This window comes from Cynocephalus volans, chromosome 1 (assembly GCF_027409185.1).
Source record: "Cynocephalus volans isolate mCynVol1 chromosome 1, mCynVol1.pri, whole genome shotgun sequence".
In the NCBI taxonomy this organism is placed as follows: domain Eukaryota; kingdom Metazoa; phylum Chordata; class Mammalia; order Dermoptera; family Cynocephalidae; genus Cynocephalus; species Cynocephalus volans.
The window spans coordinates 143,744,519-143,766,307 of record NC_084460.1 but is presented as its reverse complement, the minus strand read 5'-3'; the positions used below and the strand labels follow the sequence as shown (position 1 = coordinate 143,766,307).

The following is a 21,789-nucleotide window of genomic DNA, read 5'->3' as shown; positions in this document are numbered from 1 at the left end:
ACTTACATCAGTTCATTCACCCTTATCAGCTCTGACATGCTCAGGGCTGGCTTTTTTTCCATCACTGTCCTTATATCTGGCCATAGCTATTGAGTGTCTATGGATGAAAACTAGTAAGAAGGAAAAAATGAGAAATGAAAAAGGAATTGGATGGGATATATCTGTTCCCTGACCAAACCCCTTTTAGGAAAGTATTCAACAGAAAAACAGATGCCTCACACTTCTGCAGCATAGAATCTAGTCTGGATTTTAGAGGCTGCTATTACTCAACCTTAAGAAGATCATCATGAATCTGTGCTTGTATCCAGTGTTTTTTGAGATCCTTGAATCTAAGACCTTTCAAAAATGTGTGTCATTCTAAAGTGAGAAATGAAAAGGATACCTTGAAGTACAAAGCCAAGGAGAGATAATAAAATAAATCTTTCCCATATTCCCTTTTGGTGACATCACACTTTAAAAATATGCGTGGGGAAGAGCCCAAGACAGAAATTTCAATTAGGCTAATCTACTTACAAATAAAGTCTTCCAGGATATAAGAGCCTTTGGCAAATATTAGTTGTCACATTCTTCCAAAAGAAGTAGATAAAAGCCAATCTTAAGTGTCATTTAAAATCTAAATGACACTTAAGATTGTCGGTGGTGTGGTGCTGATAACACCAAGGCCTCCCCGGTTCGGATCCCATATAGGGATGGCCGGTTAGCTCATTGGCTGAGGGTGCTGCTGACAACACCAAGCCAAGGGTTAAAATCCCTTTACCGGTCATCTTTTAAAAAAAAAAAAAAGATTGTCAGGTAAACCTTCCAAACCATAGCCAAAAGTAGTTTACTCCAAAACACACAACATTCCCAGCCAGCTCAAGATCAATAAAAAAGTTATACCTGAGGATTTCAGTGTGTTAATTATGAAACATAATTTCATGATACTTATGGCTCCATAAAGTGGGCAGAGCTACTCTTGAGTATTATGAGGTATATTAGTCTGTTTTGTGTTACTATAACAGAATTACCTGAGACTGGGTAATTTATAAAGAACAGAGGTTTATTTGGCTTACAATTCTGAGACAGCTGCATCTGACACGGGCCTCAGGCTGCTTCTACTTATGGCGGAAAGTGGCAGGCAGCCGGCAGGTACAAGCAGATCACATGGTGAGAGGAAGCAAGAGAGAGAGACAGAGAGGGAGAGGAGGTGCCAGCGTCCTTTAAACAATCAGTTCTCACAGGAACTAATAGAGCGAGATCTCACTCAGGACCCCCACCCCGCTGGAGAGAACATTAATCCATTCATGAGGGATCCGCCCCCATGACTCAAACAGCTTCCAGCACTGCCACACTGGGGATGAGATTCCCACATGAGTTTTGGTGGGGACAACACATCCAAACTCCATCATTCTGTCCCTGGCCCCCCAGAACTCATTTCCCTCTCACATACAAAATACAATCATTCCATACCAACGGTCCCAAAAGTCTTAGCTTGTTCCAGCACCAACTTAAAAGTCCAAAGTCTCATCTGAGACCAAAGGCTGAACTCTTTCAGACTGTGAAACTTTAAAAACAAAACCAAATTTATCTACTTCCAAGATACAATGGTGGAATAGACATTGGATACACATTCCCATTACAAAAGGGAGGAATAGGCCAAAAGAAAGGAAAAACAGGCCCCAAACAAGTCTGAAACCCAGCAGGGCAGACATGATGTCTTAAAGCTCCAAAATAATCTTCCTTGACTCCAAGTCCTGCATCCTGGGCACAATGGGGCAGCTGGGCCCCCAAAGCACCAGGCAGCCTCACTCTCACAACTCTGCCAGGCACAGCACAATGAGCCATGCTGGTGCCTACAGCTTTTCCAGGCCTGCTTTGCATGTTACCAGTGGCCCTGCAGTTCTGGGGTCCTGGCAGCAGCCCCACTGTCTTGGCTCTACTAGACATTTTGCTAGTGGGAGTTCCCAGTGGGGGCTGTGACCCCACTTTTCTGATCAGCATTGCTCTAGATGGCCTCTGTGGTGGCTCTGCCCCTGCAGCAGGTCTCTGCTTGGACCCCCAGGCTTTTCCATACGTCCTCTGGAATCTGGGTGAAGGCTGCCATGCCTCCACTGCTCTCGCATCCTGCCTGTCTGCAGACTTAACACAACGTGCATGCCACTAAGGTTTCAGGCTTCTACTCTCCAGAGCTACTACACGAACCACACTTGGGGCTGCTCCAGCCAGAGCAGTTGGGATGCAGGGAGCAGGTTCCCAAGGGCAGCTGCACCCCAGGTCTGTCCTTGGGGACAACTCAGTCCTTCTAGGCCTCAGGGCCTGTGATGGGTGGGTCACCCTTCCAGACTTCTCAAATGCCTTTAGGGCTTTTTTCCCCATTGTCCTGGTTCTTACTATCTGGCTGCCTCCCTGCCAAGATAATGTCTTTAGTAACCAGTTTATCTGCTTCACCCTTGTGTTTTTCTCTTGCTCTCTACTTCTCTACTGCATGGCCAGGCTGCAAATTTTCCAAATCTTTGTGCTCTGCTTCCCTTTTAAATTTGGGCTTTACATCATGCCTTTGTGCCATGACTCAGAGTAGGCTGTTAGAAGTAACAATGCAGCTTTGTTAATGCTTTGCTGCTTAAAAATTTCTTCAACCAAATGCTCTGGTTCACAACTCTTAAGTCCCACATTCAACAAAGTCCAAGGGAATGGACACAGTGCAGCCAAATTCCTTGCTATGGTGTAGCAAGGGTTATCTTTTGTCCCATTCCTGATAAGTTCCTCATTTCTATCTGAAACCTCATCATCTGCATGGCCTTTAGGGTCCACATTTCCATCAGCATTCTGCTCACCACCACATAAGTCTCTAAGACATTCCAAACTTTCCCTCATCTTTTTGTCTTCTTCTAAGTCCTCCAAACTCCTCCAGCTTTGCCCATTGCCCAGTTCCAAAGCTATGTCCACATTTTCAGGTATCTGTATAGCAACACCTGACTTCTGGTACCAATTTTCCATATTAGTCCATTTTGTGTTGCTATGACAGAATTACCTGAGACTGGGTAATTTATAAAGAACAGAGGTTTATTTGGCTTATGACTCTGGGACAGCTGCATCTGGCACGGGCCTCAGGCTGCTTCTACTCATGGCAGAAAGTGACAGGCAGCCAGCGGGTACAAGCAGATCACATGGGGAGAGGAAGCGAGACAGAGAGAGAGAGAGAGAGGAGAGGGAGGGAGAGAGGGAGAGAGGAGGTGCCAGGGTCCTTTAAACAATCAGTTCTCACAGGAACTAATAAGGCAAGAACTCACTCAGGACCCCCACCCCCAGAGACAGCATTAATCCATTCCTGAGGGATCTGCCCCCATGACTCAAACAGCTTCCAGCACTGCCACATTGGGGATGAGATTTCCACATGAGTTTTGGTGAGGACAACACATCTAAACTCCATCATAAGGTTTTCCTTGCAGTGGGGGCAATTGCTTATACTTGATCCTATAACAGGTACTGTATTGAAAAGAACCACAGTTTAGTCACAATCTATCCATGGTTCTCAATCTTTAGTGGTCATAAGAATCAACTAGAACAAGCTTGTAGAAAATGCAAATTTCCAGTCTCCTCCCCTAAACTTTCTAATCAGACTCCATGCGGAGGAGATTGGGAACAAGGAAAGCCAGTGAGTAAGATGTAAAAGGTCTGTAAACCACACACTGAGGAACACTGCACTGGAGTCTGGCATGAGCTCCCTGAAGTCAGGACTTTCTCTATGTACTTCTAAATTCGCCACACCTAGTACTGAGACTAGATCATGGTAGATACTCAATGAATATTTAGTGAATAAAAAAACATCAGCATTTATAAATGCCAGGCTCTGTTCTAAGTTTTCTACACCTAATAACTCAATTAATCCTCACTATAGAGGACTATGATTAGCCTTGATACTTGCTGGGCACTCTGCCTGCACCCTGTCCAAAGAGTGTCACATGGATGGCTTCTTTTCAGCTGCCACCTCCTCAGGAAGCCCCTTCTTGACTGCCTATCTATAGTTGCAGCAATCCCACTTTCATTCCATGGCAAGATCCTGGTCCTTTTCTTTATAGCACTTACCTCTATGTAAAATTACCTTATTTGACTTATCATCTAGCTCCCTCCACTAAAATAAAAGCTCCATGAGAACAGGAATCTTGCAAGTCTTATTTGTCACTGTGTGAAGGTACAGTACCTGACTCACAGTAGACATCAAGGAAATATTTGTTAAATGAATGCATTTAACAAATGCATAACAAATTTGAAGTAGAGAAGTTATATTTGCTATGTAAGGTCTTAGCTCTCTGAGCTTCCAAAATTTATCATAAAATGTAAAAAGTAAAAGAAAGACTTCTAACCCAAAAATGTCCTCAAAATGATTTCCTAATCTACCCTGTCCCAAGTCATAGCATGGACACAGGAAAAAGGGAGAACTAAGTAAGGCTAAAATGGTAGTTTTTTCACTCTGTGGTTTCTACGTTTTGTTTGAAATGAACTGTCAAGACATCAGACACACCCATGTTCAAATATAAGTAAAAAAACACATTTCAAGATCAAATGTCCACGATTTTTAGACTAACTGATGTTTCTATTAGCCACATAATGACTCTGCTTTACTAGTTCAAAAAGCTGTATCTACATGACGCCAAAAGAGCTAGGTAAGTCAATGGAACTCAAGCCAGTTGTGTCGATAGTAGAAAGAATGGATAGGCCAATTCACTCCAAATGGTGAATGTGTCAGAAGCACTGGTTGTGTTGCCCTGTGCCTGACTGGCTGTAAGCTCAGGACATAATTTTTTTATTTTATTTTAAGTGGGCTTTAAATGGGTTTCTCATACAGTATGAGTCAAAACCATGGTTCCTTTGAAACCTCTTCTCCTTTTATGGTTGAGTCTCAGGCAAACCAGATCAGGGCCTGGGAACTGCTGTTGAATGAAGCCTTTTGTTCCAAGCAGTTTTTACCACTTGTACTAAAATGCCAGACAGTGAATGTTGTCTGTGACGTTGTTTGATAGAAAATACTCAAAATCAACCAGAAACTTTAAAAGAAAAAAAAATGTTTTCCTTGTTTTATTTCGAGAATGTCTTTTCACTATGGTCATGCAGGAAGTTGGCCAGACCCGGGATGGCTTCATGAAGTAATCTCAAAGCATGTTAATAGATCATGGAAAAATCTTTCCATTTTTGAGGAATTGCTGGTCTCCAATCACATTCATTTCAGTCAGTCATTGAGGCTTAGTATGAAACTAGGAAATGCCAAAATAGATGGGGGGAGGGGGCAGAGGAAGGAGTACAAACAGTAGTGAGGTCGCTCTTACTACAGGAAGGCAAAGATTTGTTGCAAAGACCTTCGCCTAGGAAGAATTTTGCCACCCTCTCTTATTGAGAAATATTTAACAAGAATAGTTAATATAGAGAGAAATTTATTTCCATTCTGAAATTTTCCACATGCAATCTAATCTGTATTGAAGACAATTTCTACATTCACTACCCAAGCCCTCAAAACCATGGGGTTATCTCCAAGCTAGGTTTTGCACGTTTTGTTTTCCATTGTGTGAGTAAAACATGATTTGGATTACAAATTTCTCTGAGGTTTTTATGTAGAGCTGAGAGACTCTGTCATTTCCTTATCGGAAGCAACAGGAGAAATTCCAAATATGAAGACTCACAGAGATTTATTGCCTCAATTCCCAGCCTGACACTTGGCTCAACAGAGAAGGAAAGCAGCCAGAAAGAAGTCCTCCATGAAGGCATGAAGGGAACTGGCTGCTTGTGAAGTCCAGACTTGGGAGTGACACAGATGGGGGTTTGGGCTTTTACATGGCCAACAAAACCCCGTCTGTTTGAAGTCAGATCAATTGATTTCTTGAGCATTTCAAATAAGCAAAATTCTGCAGCAAATGAGAGCCAGATGCATTTTTAACTCAGGAGTTTCTTGGAAGAGAGGTAGAAAATAGTCAAACAACATCCTCTAGTTTCATCTTGGCCCTCTCAATAGTTACTCTCCAGAACCATACCCACGACATGTATGTAGAGACAACGATTGAATAAATTGGGGGAGGGGTAGAATTTTTTTTATTCAAATAAGAAAAAGAAAAGAAAATTTAAAAGATTTCTTTTTCTTTTAAAAAGAAAATCTAATGTAAATATGTACTGATTTCGTTTAAAATACTGTATTGATTTGGAAGGGGATCCAAACACTTAGAGGAAGAAGCACCTATTGTGAACCAGGCAGTGCTGGCAATGTTTATAAAGCCTTTAAGGTAGGTTGCTATTATTCTTATTATACAAGTAAGGAAACTGAGGCTTACTGAGATTCAGTGATTTGTCAGAGGCCACATGATTGCAAATGAAGAGACTGAGATTGACTCATCAAAGGAGTCTCCAGTCAATCCATGGGGTTGAAATCCAAATGGAAAGAATCTGATTTCTTTCTTCCTTTCTTCCTTTCTTCCTTCCTTCCTTCCTTCCTTCCTTCCTTCCTTCCTTCCTTCCTTTCTTTCTTTCTTTTGCGGCTCAGCTGATAACACCAAGGTCAAGGGTTCGGATCTCCTACACTTGATATTGCTAGTTCACACCTCCTTTGCACATGGTACAGGAATAAATTGGCAGCATGTGTTGAGCTGTAACTACCAGGTTAGGAGCAGTTAGCAGTTGTGTGCCCGCCAGGAATGCCAACTTGCCAAGCAGGAGCAGCCCACCAGTAACTTTCTCCCAAGAACTCTTAAGGAGAGAAAGATGGCATTATCCCCACTGTCCAATATGACCTGGCTTCAGACATTTAGAGAAACTACAAGGAACATTAAAAGAAGAAAACAGACACCCTGTCACACCTAGCAGCTACCTTGTTAACACTTTGTTCTTTGATCTTGTGACTTTCACAGAAGATAAAATATTTCTTTCCTCTTAATTTCACATACACTGCCCAGAGGCTCCCAGATTTCTTGGAAGTTTTATTAAGAATTCCAGATATTCCAGCAATAATTTTCAGACACCACAGCTTTGGCTGACGGAGAACAGATACATACCACGTTTGGTACAACGACCTCTGGGGATTTTCCCTCTACTTTCTTCTGCTTTTTCCTCCAGTGAAACCATCTCATTAATGGTTTTGATTTATTAATATGATCACATTTCCCTTCCCAGAAATCTCATTTGCAAGATAAGGAAATAATAAAAATGGTAATAGATATTCATCCCTGGTATTCTGTTAGTTCCTCTCTGCTCTTGCATTTGAACTGATTGCTATTTCTTGGACACTTCTCTATCAGCAGAGAATATCATGGACATTTTAGCAGGGGGGGTTTTGTGTGTATCTATGTTAATCAGGACTGCCTCTAACATTAGTGATGCTTTAGGCAAAAGTTCAAATGAAGGCTCACACACCATACATTTAAATATTTAAAAGTTATGAATCATGCTAACAAACTGTTAAATAACATGTTCTATCCCTCTCCCTTGACAAATATACCTTCATAACAACCTGGAAGGCCAAGTTTAAATTTAGAATTCTCAGATTCCTTGGATTTCTGCACCAGAATGCAGAAGTGTGGGGAGATCAGCCTGCCCTGGGTTCTTTTGTTCCCACCCCAGCCCTGCCATGGACCACAACATGATTCACAGCCATGCATGTGAACACTCCTCTGCACAGCCAAGCTCCATCCATAGCTTAGAGCAGACAGCTGCTCCCTGGCCCCACGTTGGTCCCAGGGGTGCGCACCCAGTGATACAGGGCTGGAAAGAGCTCAAGATCATCCGGACAGAAAATTTTAGGCTCCTGTGTATCCAGAGCATGGTCTAGAATGGTGTGAGCTCTGAATAGCACAATCCGTTGGCTCCTCACCCCATGGAAGTTGAGAGAGAAATGACTGGAGGAGAGTTAGAGCAGAGGTCCCTCTTGGCCCAATCTGGGTGGTACTTGGAGTTAATGTTCCCCTGGTTGTAATGGCTAAGTGGGAATTAATCTCAATTGCTGTACACTTTTCATCCATAGCTTCTAGGTAGCAATGAAAGGTAACTCAAAAGAAGATTTAGAACTAGAAGCTCAAGATTCATAGCCTCACATAATTCAAGGCATCTGTACCTCAAAATCAATGAGGATTATGCAATTTGCTCTTTGAATTACAAGTGCAGTCATCTGATTTCCTGCCAATTCCAATGGGCCAAAGTCAATGAAGAAGCAGAACCTGTTATATATTACAAAGGAGACACCATTAACAATGAATTATTATCAAACATGGAAATAATTTTAATTAAAAGGAGGAGTACAAGCACATATTTCATTGTCATAAATTTCTTTAGAAGATGAAAGCAGGAGGCAGAGAAATGTACTCCAGGAGATGGGAGGGAAAAATGGGTTCTTTGGGTTTACATTTGTTCCAAATGAGACAGGCTGTGCTTCTCCTCCCTGTCTAAACCCCTGGATCCACTTCTGCTGCTATCAGTGGTGATAATAATAACAACAGCTAATACATACATTCTACTTTGTACCAGACACCATTCCAAGCACTTTGCATACATTTACTTATTTTATTTGCACAAGAGTCATGTGAGGTAGGTATTATTATCCTTATTTCAGAGAAGAGAAATGTATGTAAAGTACACAAAGATTTTTGAGGAAAACAAACGTCGCCTAAAGTCACATAGATAATAAGTTCAGAGCTGGGATTTGAACGCGGGCAGTGTGGCTATAGTATCTATGCACCCAGTAACCTATTCTGCTTCTTGGGATGATCTATGACCAAAGGACTAGCCAGTTCAACCAACTAGTCACTCTTCACTCTGCCATGCTTCCTCATTTAACCATGTATTTGTCCCTAAGAGTTGGAGGTTTGACCTAGAAGAGTTGTCTCTGGCTGACCTGGGATTCTCTGCTTTCTTTGGGATAAGAACAGCCTTCTTCTTCTCAGGCCCCGTGGCTACTATCACCCATCAGAGGCCGAGGAAATCAGAACAGCCCAAAATTCTCTGAATACCTAACTGGATTTTTTAAAAAGGAAATTTGTGAGAACTTTTTAATTCTCTTGTCTTTAAGGTTCACAAAATTTTAGGGATTGTGCCTTATTTTTATTCTCAATTCCTAGTAGAGTTCTTTGCATACAAGAGGTATTCAGAAAATTTTTTTAAGAAATCAAGTTCTTCTATATTCTTCAATAACAGTTTTCATCTGGCAGCTCATGAATATAAAGAGCAGACCAACATTTGTATAAAAGTTCCAAATTCAATTGTTGTGGGTGGGCATGAATATGGAAAATTCATATATATATATATATATATATATATATATATATATATACCAGGTCCCCATTCAAACAGGTGATGTGTAGTAGTAGTTACGTGCCTATAACCTGGAGGCAAACCCCCTGAGTTCAAATTCTAGCCCTGTTACTTATTGGCTGTGGGACTTTTGACATGCTATTAAACCTCTGTGCCTCAGTTTCCTCACAGGTGAGTAGAAATGATTATGATAATAGCTTCCATCTCCAGGGGATTTTTGTGAGGATTAAATGAGGTAATCAGTATAGTGGTTAATCAATGTATAGTGCTTTCAACAGTGCCTGGCAAATAGTGAGTCCTCCATAAATATTAACTGTCATGCCAGACCATCTTGTAATTTAAGCACAAATATGATATCTTTCAACATATAAAATAGTTGCATTCTTAGGGGAATGATAAATCAGTTAACCATATTTTCTCTTTGTAATTATTAAAAGAATAGTTACTAATAATAATGGTTAACTGGAAAAAATAGCTAACGGGATACAACCAGGAATAACAGAATGTAATACTTGTACACGCTGCATCAGCCAGCAAGTGTAAGCAATGTAATGAGCACATCCTAAAAATATGGCTCACAGAGACATGGTCTTAGCTATCATAGTCTCAACTGATTCACTATCCTCCTCTCTAAGTAGGCTTCGCCCTTCTGAGAATAACAGGGAGCATATATCAGTCTTACCTCCAGTCTGCTATGATTTCTACCATTGCTCAAACTTACGGCAATACTAAGAGAATAAACTCTATAATTTCCAGCCATTCAACAAAGGGTATCTAGTAAAAGAGGTAATGCAATGAGTATCCACAAGCATGCATTGTTTTTTATCTACACTCTCCACAATGAAGCCAGAGGGAATTAGAGCAGGACTGCAGTATCCAAGATGCTTCCAAGTATACACACTAGTTTAAATCCTTTTTGTAGGCCAAATTCCTTTCTTCATGATCCTGACTTTTGCTGTGCAAACCCTTCCCAAATTCCTCCCCAGATCATTCTTCAAAGGAAAGCTTGGAGCACTTAATTATACTACATCTAGGTACTGTTCACTTCATTGGCATTCGTTGTTAGTGTAAGGCAGAGGTCCCTGTAGGCAAGGCAGCCAGAGTAATGCTTGGTTGATCTTTTACCTGCTATTGGTCATTTCTACATTCTTGGCCCCCAGTCTAAGAATGTTAACATTTCATAGTTTCTTCTTATTCTTTTGTGTATTTCTCTATATGGTCTCATTGGTTACAGTTTTCTCTAAATTTATTGACATCTCATTTTATTTTTACTAGATATCCTTAATGACTTTCTCTTCTCCAACACAACAGGTTTCTCTTCTGATGCCTACTCAAAAACATCAAAATTACATTTTTAATTCAGAAAAGTTTTTAAACACCATTCAATGCAAGGTAAAGTAACTATTACCACAGGTACTTTCTTTCTGAAGCTAATATATAATATTTACATATAAGATGCTAGCTCAACAAACCCAGGAGGTATTACTTCTTTTAAGAATGGTTTTGTTTATAGATGTACCTAAGATACAGAATTGGTTGGTAAAAACTATATTAATGTCCTATTGGATCCCAGAACCACAGTCATAGCAAAAATACAAATACACCCATATAGCTACCCTTTGTCGAGTTTGCCAGGCAACTATCAGACATTTTTAACCAAATATGATCCACATAAAGATTATTATTCCCATTTTTCAGGCTAAGAAACGGAGATTGCTGAGGTTACACAGCTGGTAAGTGGCAGAGCCAGGATCCAAATTCAGGTAGCTTGGATTCTGCAGCCCACAGGCTCTTTCTTCCTTGCAGACTGCCTCTCAGCATGGTTGCTAATCACTGCAGCACACTTGCAAGGAAGAACTGAAACTCAAACAGTTCATCCAATCTGCACATTTAAGGCTGGGAAGCAAAGGATCACTACAATTAACTCAGAAAGGAAAACTTAACTTTTATAGTCCTGATTCAACAATATTTCATTTTCCCCTAGTGTTTCCCTTAGTGTTTTCCTTGAGAAAGAAATAATAAACCTTGAAGGAAAATGTGGTACTATTAAAGTTAATATTCACTGGAATAATTGACTTTTGGAAGCCAGTGCTACTGGTAGTTATAGATGATGTCCTCTAGGGAAGGGAGACTGTCTTATGATATTGCATCACATAGTTGTGTGAAACATTAACTCCTTTGGGCTTCTTCAATTATTTTTTTGTGTCCTACCTCAACAATAATAGATGTAATACTGTGATACATTCAAAGAGATGGTGCCCCTCCAGACTTGAAATATGCCATGGCCCATCTTTCCCTGTGGGTTTATCTCACAGCTCAAATAGTGGCACTGTTTACATCGCAATCCCAATTCCCTTTAGAGATTTCCTTCTCTGATGATTTGGGATCATACCTATTTCACTACTATTTATTAATCCTAGAGTTTCTCAGACACAAGGTTTTCATTTAATATTTAACTTTGGCACAGAGATATTTTTAAGTTTCTCCAGCCCAAAGCTTGGAAAGAGCTAAGGCAATGTAGCCAGGAGAATTCTACAACAATATTTTTTAAACCTTCATATGTCCAGATTTTAAAATATATAAATTTACCTTTTCTTCAGGAATAGCAATAACTCTAAACTGACAAGATTTTTATTAATGTTCTTATAACAGCTCGGGCACCCAATGTGTTTTTTTGGAAAAGAAAGAAAGAGAGCAAGGAAGAAAGGAAGGAAGGCAGAAAGAAAGAAAGGAAGGAAACCTCAAATACCTCCCATTTATCCATGATGACCTGGCTCAGTCTTTGAGAGGATTAAGAGCATTTCTTTTATAAAGACATATTTCAGTAGGATGAATGTTTTGCTCCAACACAAATATATTGCACCCATCAACACTATCTCAGTTGATTATCAAAAAGCAGATCAACATAGAATGCATCCTGGCACTGAGCCTCGGAATCACAATGTGCAGGCAAAGCATGGAGGGGCGTGATATTATAAAAAACAAAGCAGATGCCCCAAACTAAAAGAATGAGAAGTGAAGATAATGCTAATGATAATAATATCATATTTATCAGAGCAAGTTGGCATGAAAAGCCAACTGAGAAGAATAATTTCATATTCCTGGACCTAGGAAAAGAATGTTGACCCATCCTTCTTTTGATTGTGATAAAAGGAGATTGTCATAAATTATAAAATACAATGGAAGCTCATCTGAACATAAAATTTGATTGAGATTGGCACATAATTACTCACATTTCAAATTCAAAATAAAATCTTAGTTGGTCATGTTAAGGTAAATTAATAGCAAAGTTGTAAGGACGAAATAAATGTTTCTTTTAGCTAAAAAGTTCCTGCATTCCTGGATATGGGGGGCAGGGGTCCCATAAACCCAAACTCTTGAAAGCTAAGGAACACCAAAAGACTTTTTTTTTTTTTTTTTTTTTTGCACAATTGTTTCCACAATCAAGCACCAAACCACCTGGTCTAATTTTACACATACTAGAATGATCACATGAGACTGACAATTTGTAATCTGCTGGTGGCAGAATAGAACCTTCAGGTGGTACGAGCAATCGTACTCTAAAGGCTGACATTCATGAATCACTTGCTGCCAGGCACTGTTCAGAGCACTGTATATGGAAAAATCTCATCTACTCCCCACCGCACCAAGTGTAATATGTGTTACTAGTTATCACCATTTCACAGGTGAACAGTGTGAGGTACAGAGAGGTAAGTAATTTTCCCAAGGTCACACAGCCCATGAGGGACAGAGGCAGAATTTAAACCTTTCAGGGTCTGGTTTAGATCCCACACACATAACTGCTTTGCTGTGCTGTTTCTCACACTTACCATCCTACCAGTCAGAATTCCTAGGAAACAGCTTTCTGAATACCTGATACGAAATGTTAGTGTAAACCCAGCTGGTGCAGTACTGGGACCACCCACCATCCGCACCTCCTCATAGCCCCCAGTTTCTCACCCACCCCAGGTCTTCCCTCCTGAGGGACCACACTCTCAGAAACTCTCCATCTGCCCAGCACTTCATTCCACCTTGTACCTTGTCACTGGGATAATGATCTCCATTCCAAAGCAGGTAGAGGTTAATCTTATCGAAGTTATCCACATGCCTGTGAGAATAACTTAGTAGGAGAACTCTAGCAGAGGATACCTGCACTTCAGAAGGGGGTTTTGTTAACCCAAGTGAATCATACAGGACAGGATTTTGTTGTTATTTGGTTGCTCTTATGGTGCCTATGGTATAAAGAGCACAGCATTTGGAGTCAGGAAGAAATTGAAATCCTAGCCCTGTCAATATCAGCTGTGTGAAGTTGTGCAAGTAACCCAATATTGAGCCTCTGGTTCCTCACCTGTTTTTTTTTTTTTAAAGGGTGATAGCTCTTCACAGGAGTGTTGACACAATTAAATAAGATTACTTACATATAGTACCTAACATATTGCCCGGCATGTGGTGAGCATTCAACAACTGTCAGTTCTTATTCTATTGTCCCAGCATTTCCCAGAATTCAAGAACAATGGGGCTAACTCCAGACATAAGCTGCCATCGTTTTATCATGAAAATTGGATTGACAAGGATTCTGGTTGTTAATAAGGGCAGACATTCTGCTTTTTGCCTCCTTGGCAGCATGCTATGTATTCATGTGCTCCTTGGAAAAAGAGAATGAGTCAGCAGGGACTTTGGAAGGCTGGTGAGACCAGTGTCAGGCCACTGCAGCTTCACTAGAGACCAATGTTCATGACATTGGCTTTATGTTGTGTTATATGCGACAGGGGAGAAAAAAGTAATATCTTTTTCATCGCTGAGACCCTTATAACAAATGACAGATTAATAGAAGAGTACAAATCTATTTAATATAAGTTATACGTGAGCCTTCAGAAATGAAGACCCAAAGACCCAGGGAAAACTGTATTTTATGGACAGTAGTGCAGAAGCATGATTGGAGGACAAAGGGGTATGATCTAATAAGAAATTGTGTGTATAGGTGGGGGAGGGGGGAAGGCCTGCTTGTTCAGATTCTTCTTGGCCTCCAGGTACAGGGAGGACACCTCTGGAATGAAGATCTTATGACCTACTTTCAGCAGAGGCAAGTCAGAGAATTCTTTAATAGTCTAATTCAGAAGAAAAAGGCAGGATAAGGTCAGAGAGTGACCTTCCTGCATCTGCAGTTTTCTCAGTTTCCTTGAGCTTAAAATATTCAGAATGCCTAGGTGTCATGTTTTCATAGAGTGTGTGCTCCATCAGTCCAAAATGGCATAGCCTGTTTTTTATTTATTTATTTTTTTAAAGATGACTGGTAAGGGGATCTCAACCCTTGGCTTGGTGTTTTCAGCACCACGCTCAGCCAGTGAGCCAACCGGCCATCCCTATATAGGATCCGAACCCGTGGCCTTGTTGTTATCAGCACCACACTCTACCAAGTGAGCCACAGGCCGGCCTGCGTAGCCTCTTTTTTAAAGAGATTCATCAGCATTTCCCTCAAACTTATCCATTCACTCAATAACATGTATTCACCAACTACTATGTGCCAAATGCTATGCCCTGGGGAATGCAGAAATAAAAGCTAGCCAGGGAATTTCCATGTGCTACCTGGTGGCAGAGGCAACAACATAAGAGTGTTGCTTTGTGTTGCTTCGCCCCCCATGGATTTGTCATCCCACTTCCCCTGGGTGATGGAGATGCAAAGGATTACTCAAAACCCATCTCTTCTGAGCAGTGAGAGGCCCCAAAGTTGTTAATCTCCTGGAACCCTCAAGAGAGAGGCATTCCTTCTTAACAGCAATTTCTCAGTATCTTTACATAACAATCAGTAACTAGTCTGTCTTTGAGCCAGCAACCTTCTGTGCCACAATCCTCATCTTGCAACAGAGACTTATAGCCTGAGGGAAAATTCCTGTCCTTGCAAGGTCAATATTTGAAACTGCAAAGCTTTGGAAAACCAGACTCTGTGAAGTACATATGCTTTTTAGTATATTCCACAAAGAGAAAATAGAGAAGAGGTGTTTCCCTCTACAGGTGCACACCTGCACACAATATATACTCACAGGACACAGAATCCATGGTGTCATCCATACAATCATTCATTTCCCATATTGTTGTTGAGCACCTGCTATGTGCCAGCCACTGGGGAAACAGCACAGTGAATAAAGGCCAGGTCCCTTCTCTCAAAGAGTTTATAGATATGGCAGGGGAGATAGACAATTAGTAAATTACATAAGCAGCTGTTGAGAAATGCTATGAATAAGTCAATGTGATAGAGAGTGACCGGTAGAGAGTGCCTTTGCCAGAGTGGTCAGGGAAGTCTTCTCTGAGAGATGGCATTTAGTTGAGACTTGCATGCCATGAAAAGGAGCCAGCCACATGAAAAGCTGGGTCAAGTCCATTTGGGAAGAAAGAATAGCACACCCAAAGGCTCTAGCAGGACCAAACTGGTGAATTCAAGGAACAGTGAGAAACCAGTGTGGCTGGTGCTTAGTCAACAGGTGGAAGTAGAATGAGGGATGGGAAGGACCAGAAAAGATAGGGATATGTAAGCCATGGAAGGGAGTTTAGATTTTATTCAAAGAATAATAGGAACATATTGGAGGGTTTTCAGTGGAAGAATGTTATAACCTTATTTACATTTTTCAAATGATAAAGAATATTTATATAATCATACTCTAACAGAGTTAGATGGATTCATGAAGAATAATTATTTTACTACATCATACACAGTGTTGACCAATTCTTGAATAATTATAAAATATATGAGTACTAACTCTAACCAGAAGTATAGTTTCAGCATTGCTACGTTAAATGTAACTACTTGGAAGTCATGTGGGGATATTTCAGTGACTCAGGGGTCCATTATGATCATCATTACTCAGATGAGGCAAAAAGGTAGTATCCTTTGATAAATTCTGACCAAGAATATGCCAGGCATAGTAAACCCTTTGAAATTAATACTTCTCAAGTCTACTGTGCTTTCTACAAAACAGGCATGTGCTGGCACCTTCCTAGATAATCAAGCTGGGCTTGTGATTGTGTTAGTTCTGCACAGCTGAGAATAAGTCAGGGCCTCTTTTCTGGTTTCCATTCATGAACACCTCAGCATGTTAGCTGTGAAGATGCTAATGAATCCAAAATGTAGTATTAAGCAGGTGCTTAAGGAACCGTAGCTCACCCTCCTCTGTGGGGATAAAGTACCCATGTGGTCTCATCTCAGGCATTAAGGGGCCACCTTCCCTCAAAGATCCTCTGAGTGATCCTCACACTCCCAGGTTTCCCCATCACAAATTCCTCTTTGGATGACCAGAACTATATTAAAAGAGCAATGTTTTATCCTGGAGCAGTAACCCAATAATACCATTGTGAGTCATGAATACCTTCCAATGTTGATTTGTTAAGTTACCCAGTTATTGTCTAGCAGAGCCCATAAGCATATTTTCTTAAGTCAGGGGAGAATGTCAGGAAGTCCAAAATTTGGATTTAAAAAGACCCTGTTCAAAAAACTGTAGTACATCCTGACAATGGAATATTATTCAGTGCTAAAAAGAAATGAGCTATTGTATTAGTCCATTTCTGTTGCTTAAAACAAAATATCTGGAACTGGGTAATTTGTAAGAAAATGAAATTTATTGCTTACAGTTTCTGAGACTGGAAAGTCCAAAGACCAGGGAATACATCTGGTGAAGGCCTTCCTTGGTAGTGGCTTCAGCAACACAGGGTATCACATTGAGAGATGGCAGAAGCAGAGAGAGAGAGACTCTCACGTGCTCTCCTTTTAAAGCCCTCAGAACCACACCCATGACCGTCATTATTAATCCATTTGTTAGGGCATGCTCCTCAGAATCTAATCACTTCTCCAAGTCCCCACCTTTCCATTACCATAATAGGATTTCCCACACTCAACAGTTACAATGGGGATTAAGCTTCTAATACATAAAACTTGGGGGATACAACTCAATCCTTATCAGCTATCAAACCATGAAAAGACATGGAAGAACCTTAAATGCATATTACTAAGTAAAGAAGTCAATCTGAAAAGGCTACATACTATATTATTCTGGAAAGGCAAATCTATGGAGACGGTCAAAAGATCTGTGGTTGCCAGGGGTTGGGGGGTAGGGAGGGATGAACGGGCAAGTACAAATTCTTAGGGCAGTGAAACTACTCTGTGGATACTGCCAACGGTGGATACATGTCATTATCCATTTGTCAAAACCCATAGAATGTACAATGCCGAGAGTAAACCCTAGTGTAAACAGTGGACTTTGGGTGATAATGGTGAGAGTAGGTTCATCATTTGAAACAAATGTACCACTCGGGGGCAGGATATTGATAATGGGTGAGGCTGTGTATGTATGGGAGAAGGGGCATATCAGGGTATTTTCTGTACTTTCCACTCAACTTTGCTGTAAACAAAACTGCTCTAAAAAATAAAGTCACCTTTAAAAATTAAATAATACAAGGCAGAAATAATGAAATTAGATCATATGAAAAGTGGGGACAGGTTTATGTGCAGGGTCTCAGTGAGCAGTCCTGGGCAGCACGATGGGGATGTCAGAGGATCCCCAGGTCACAGAGCATTGGCCGGGAGAAATCACGGGAAGTGTGTTCAGTGGTTTCTTGGCCATTGCTGTGTTCGGGCAGGGCTTGGGGATGTGAAGAGGAGTGTCATCAGCCTTCCTGGTAATATTTGTACTAATGGGAACAAACAACTAAAACATAACAATGATTTAAGGGGTACTTTTTAACTTAGTTGAACTGCCTTCTTGAGGTATTGATACCATGGATTATTCTAGTACCTTTAATCCATAGCAGTCCTGGAGAGTGAGGCCTCTGGAGATAGACCAGCAGACTCAAATCCTACTATGATACTTACTAGCTGTGTGACGACCTCAGGCAAGTGATTTGACCTCTTGGGCCCTCGTGTCCTTGTCTACAAAATGAATATGATAACAGCGAATGCCTCTCAGGTTATTGGGCTTGAATTAAATGAAATAACTTATGTAACACTAGCACAGTGTCTGGCACTTGCCTCTTAATATTGTCATTTCTAATAGAGTCTAGAAGTGCTTAAAACATTCTAAGCCCTCACTAAATATGTATTCAGTGAATTGCCAATAATAACAGGGCTTCAAATAACCCCTGGTAGTGCCAATGTTAATGCCTGTCTTCCATGTCACAATGAGCAGGCTCTTCAGATACTTAAGGCCAGGAGTGAGCCAACTACCAAGGTATCACTGCATTTTAGTATGATGTTTCTCCTCTGATTGTTATCTATATCAGTATGTTTCATGAATCAGACAAGACACAAAATAAATGAAAATTCAGGCTATTATGATTTATATTCACATAGGATGTTTATTTTGAGGATCTTTATTTTAAAACTAACTTTATAGCAACTTGAGCTCTTTGAAGAAGGAAAAGCTTCATGTAAATTATAGAAAGTAATTATAATTTATATGTTTAATCCTAAAGATCCTTTAACAAGTGCTAGAAATATATATATCTATACCCAATCAAAACTCGGAACCTAGCAAATAGCTAACCTTTGTGTCTCCATAGCACTATGTCCGCATTTATAACTATAGGTAGATGAGGAGAGAAATGATAGGTTGGAAGATGAATAGGTAGTGGGTAATTATAGACATACATTTTTTTAAAAGTAATTTTCTTCATAAGTTATCGTGCCATTTGATTTTGTTAGAAGCTAGAATAAGTAGAGTTCAGCAGTAAGAACCTAGTAGGATTCCTCTAAAAAAAAAAAAAATCCAGAATATCATTATATTGCCAAATAATATGTAGGTTTAGTAATTCTCTGCCTGCCTTAGAGTTCTTATGAATAACTCATTTTTTTCAATGTGCTTCTGTATAAGGCCAGATACTCATAAATATCATTCAGAAGTTATTTGTGTTTGCTATGCAATGTCTTCTATTTGCATTCTTTGCAAGTCTTGTTCAGACTGATATTAAAATCAGTTTGTTTTTTATGGATACACATCAAAGGCTGGAGTGCAGAAGAAGACTAATCACACGCTGGGAGATGGAGGGAAGCCAGCATGAGATTGTAAAACTACTGGCAATTATCAACCAAGTGAGTTGGTCAGCCCAACACACACGCACAGGAGGTGAAGTTTTCCCTGTTACTAATTTCACAGAGATGGAAACTGATGCAGGGAAGGAGTCTGAGCAATCAATTCCTCAGCTAGCCAATCCCTCTAGACTGTGAGTCATGCCAGGACAGGGACCTCATTCTCCACTCATTATTGTGTCTCCAGCACTTGGCACTTACTAAGTCCTGAATAATGTTGAATGGATGGATCATTGAATTAATTAATTAATGAGTCAAAGTATTTCTCTGCATTTTTCTTAGAACTCCAATTTCCGAGTAGAGCACTGGGATAAGGTCTGGAGGTTATTGTGCAAACAAAGACAAATGGCCAGGCAGTATTTATGAGAGAAAATTTACAGAGAGAGGCAGGAGTGGGTGTGAGGGTCCCCATTATCCTTGGCACATTCCAGGCTAGGGTCAGGCACAAAGATCCAGCAGACCTGGAAGTCAGACTCCAGGAGAGGGCTCCTGCCCTTTGGCCTGTGAGGCATTTAAACTGCATGAGTAGAGCAGCATTAGCCCTTCCCCTGGTGTGATCAGAGGCTAAGATAAAATAGCAGTATGATGTGGCAGAACCTTGACTCCAGTCCTCGCCTGGCCTCTCATTAATCGTGACCAAGAGGAGCCCCAGCTTCTCTCCTGTCTGGAGATGGGGTCCAAGCCTTGTAGCTCTAGCTACATAATGCTGTAGGCCAGTGGTAGGATTTTCCCCTTCTCTGTGCTTGTTTGGGAAGCACCAGCCCCTCCACTGGCGTGATGTGGGGAGAGAAGGCTGGGGTCCAGGCCTTGCAAATAACCAGAATTGTTTATCCAAAGCACAGACTTGGGGCTGGCTGTAGCCAGTTTCCATGGAGCTTTGCTGGAAGTCAGATCCTTTCCTGGGAGGCCAACCTGCAGGGGATTCTTCTTAAATACATTAGCTCTTACCTCTTAAGGTTGATGTGGTAGATACAAATTAATCATGCCATCATGACCAGCCCCTCACCCCAGGAGTTGCTACAGAGTCTTCACAGCAAGTCCAGGCTTCGTGCCTCCATCTCATGCCTCTGACCTTCCTAAGATATCTGTGACCTTGCACCTCCATGTTATCCCTTACCCAGCCCACCCAGACCTCCTAGAATGCCCCAGGCCCAACACTCCTAAATGCCCTGAGTCCCAGCTCCTCAGGCCTTGTTCTCCATTATAGGTCAATCATCTGTCATACAAATCTTAAGACTGTATTAGCTTTCTCAGATTCTGGAACTTTAATAGAAATGGCAGGCACACGACAGAACTATGGAAGAGGTGTTTTGGTTCCAGGTAGGGATGGGTGCATTTTAATGCCACCCTAATCATACCACATTGGCATTTACTCCTCGATTACAAGAAGTCTGCCCTTGAATTCTGTGAGGAGAGAATACGATTTTGATTTGTGTCCCACTGTGGTCTTTGAAGAACATTCATCTTTATTATGGCTTAGGTTCAAAATGAACTGATGAGATTGTAAACTCCAGGTTGGAACACCAGGTGCTCCGTGAAACAGCAAAGGAATCAGGGATGGAGATGGGAAAGGACAAGTGAAAGAGAAAAAGCAGATAGAAGAGAAAAGAGGGGAACAGAAAACCTATAAGGAGAGGAAGCAGAAGTGTTCTCTTTTTCATACATGTCTTTGCCTTGTATTGCCATTGAGGCAGAAGCGACATCTTAACTGTGCTTGAATCTTCCATAGTTCCCAGCATGGTAGTTCAAAAACTGTTTGTGGAGTGGGACAAACAAGAAAACTAAAGTAGTATATGGCGATGAGCTCAGTGGGATGGGTCATGGACACTACCTCAATCTTCACTGCACACCACCTGGTTAGCTTCACTTTGTAAGCAAACAAAATAAGGAATGAATGAAGATAGTTTAATTTCCAGGACAGTGCTGCTTCTCTGGGGGGGATTTTTTCTTCAATACTCAGGTTCTATTACTGTCTTACAGCAGAGAGGCCAGAAGCCTAGAGAACCTGAGTGACTTACTCACAGCCACACACAGGCCAGTGGCAAGCTCAGGACACACATATTTTCCAACTCTCAGAGCTAGGACTGAGAGAAGATTTAACTGAACCTCATAGGATGTTTGTCCCAAAGGAGACACAGATTAAACACAAGATTCAAATGAATTAATAAAATATAAAATCTGGGGAATGTAAAAATAAATCTCAGACTACCCAAAGTCACAATGGGATCATGACAACCGATCCTTAATCTGTTTGCTATTAGGGTGGAGAACAAGATCTCATTCTGCTTTTCTGGAATTCACACACTTTCTGGTATTTAAAGGAATACAAGAAAAGCTCACACAGGCTGAGCTGGGTCTCTTTATAATATAAATACCTTTCCAGTGGGAAAAAAAATACTGAAAGATGGTGAGTTTGTCTTCTGACAATATTTCCCAGACATTTTTTCAGTGTTAAC

The 21,789-nt window shown here is 40.8% G+C and overlaps 1 protein-coding gene across 2 annotated transcripts in view; it reads left to right on the top strand.

The window, feature by feature from the left end:
• COL8A1 (collagen type VIII alpha 1 chain) overlaps positions 1-21,789 on the top strand; it is a 53,696-nt gene that overhangs the window by 11,726 nt on the left and 20,181 nt on the right. The gene's annotated exons all lie outside the window — the stretch shown is intronic.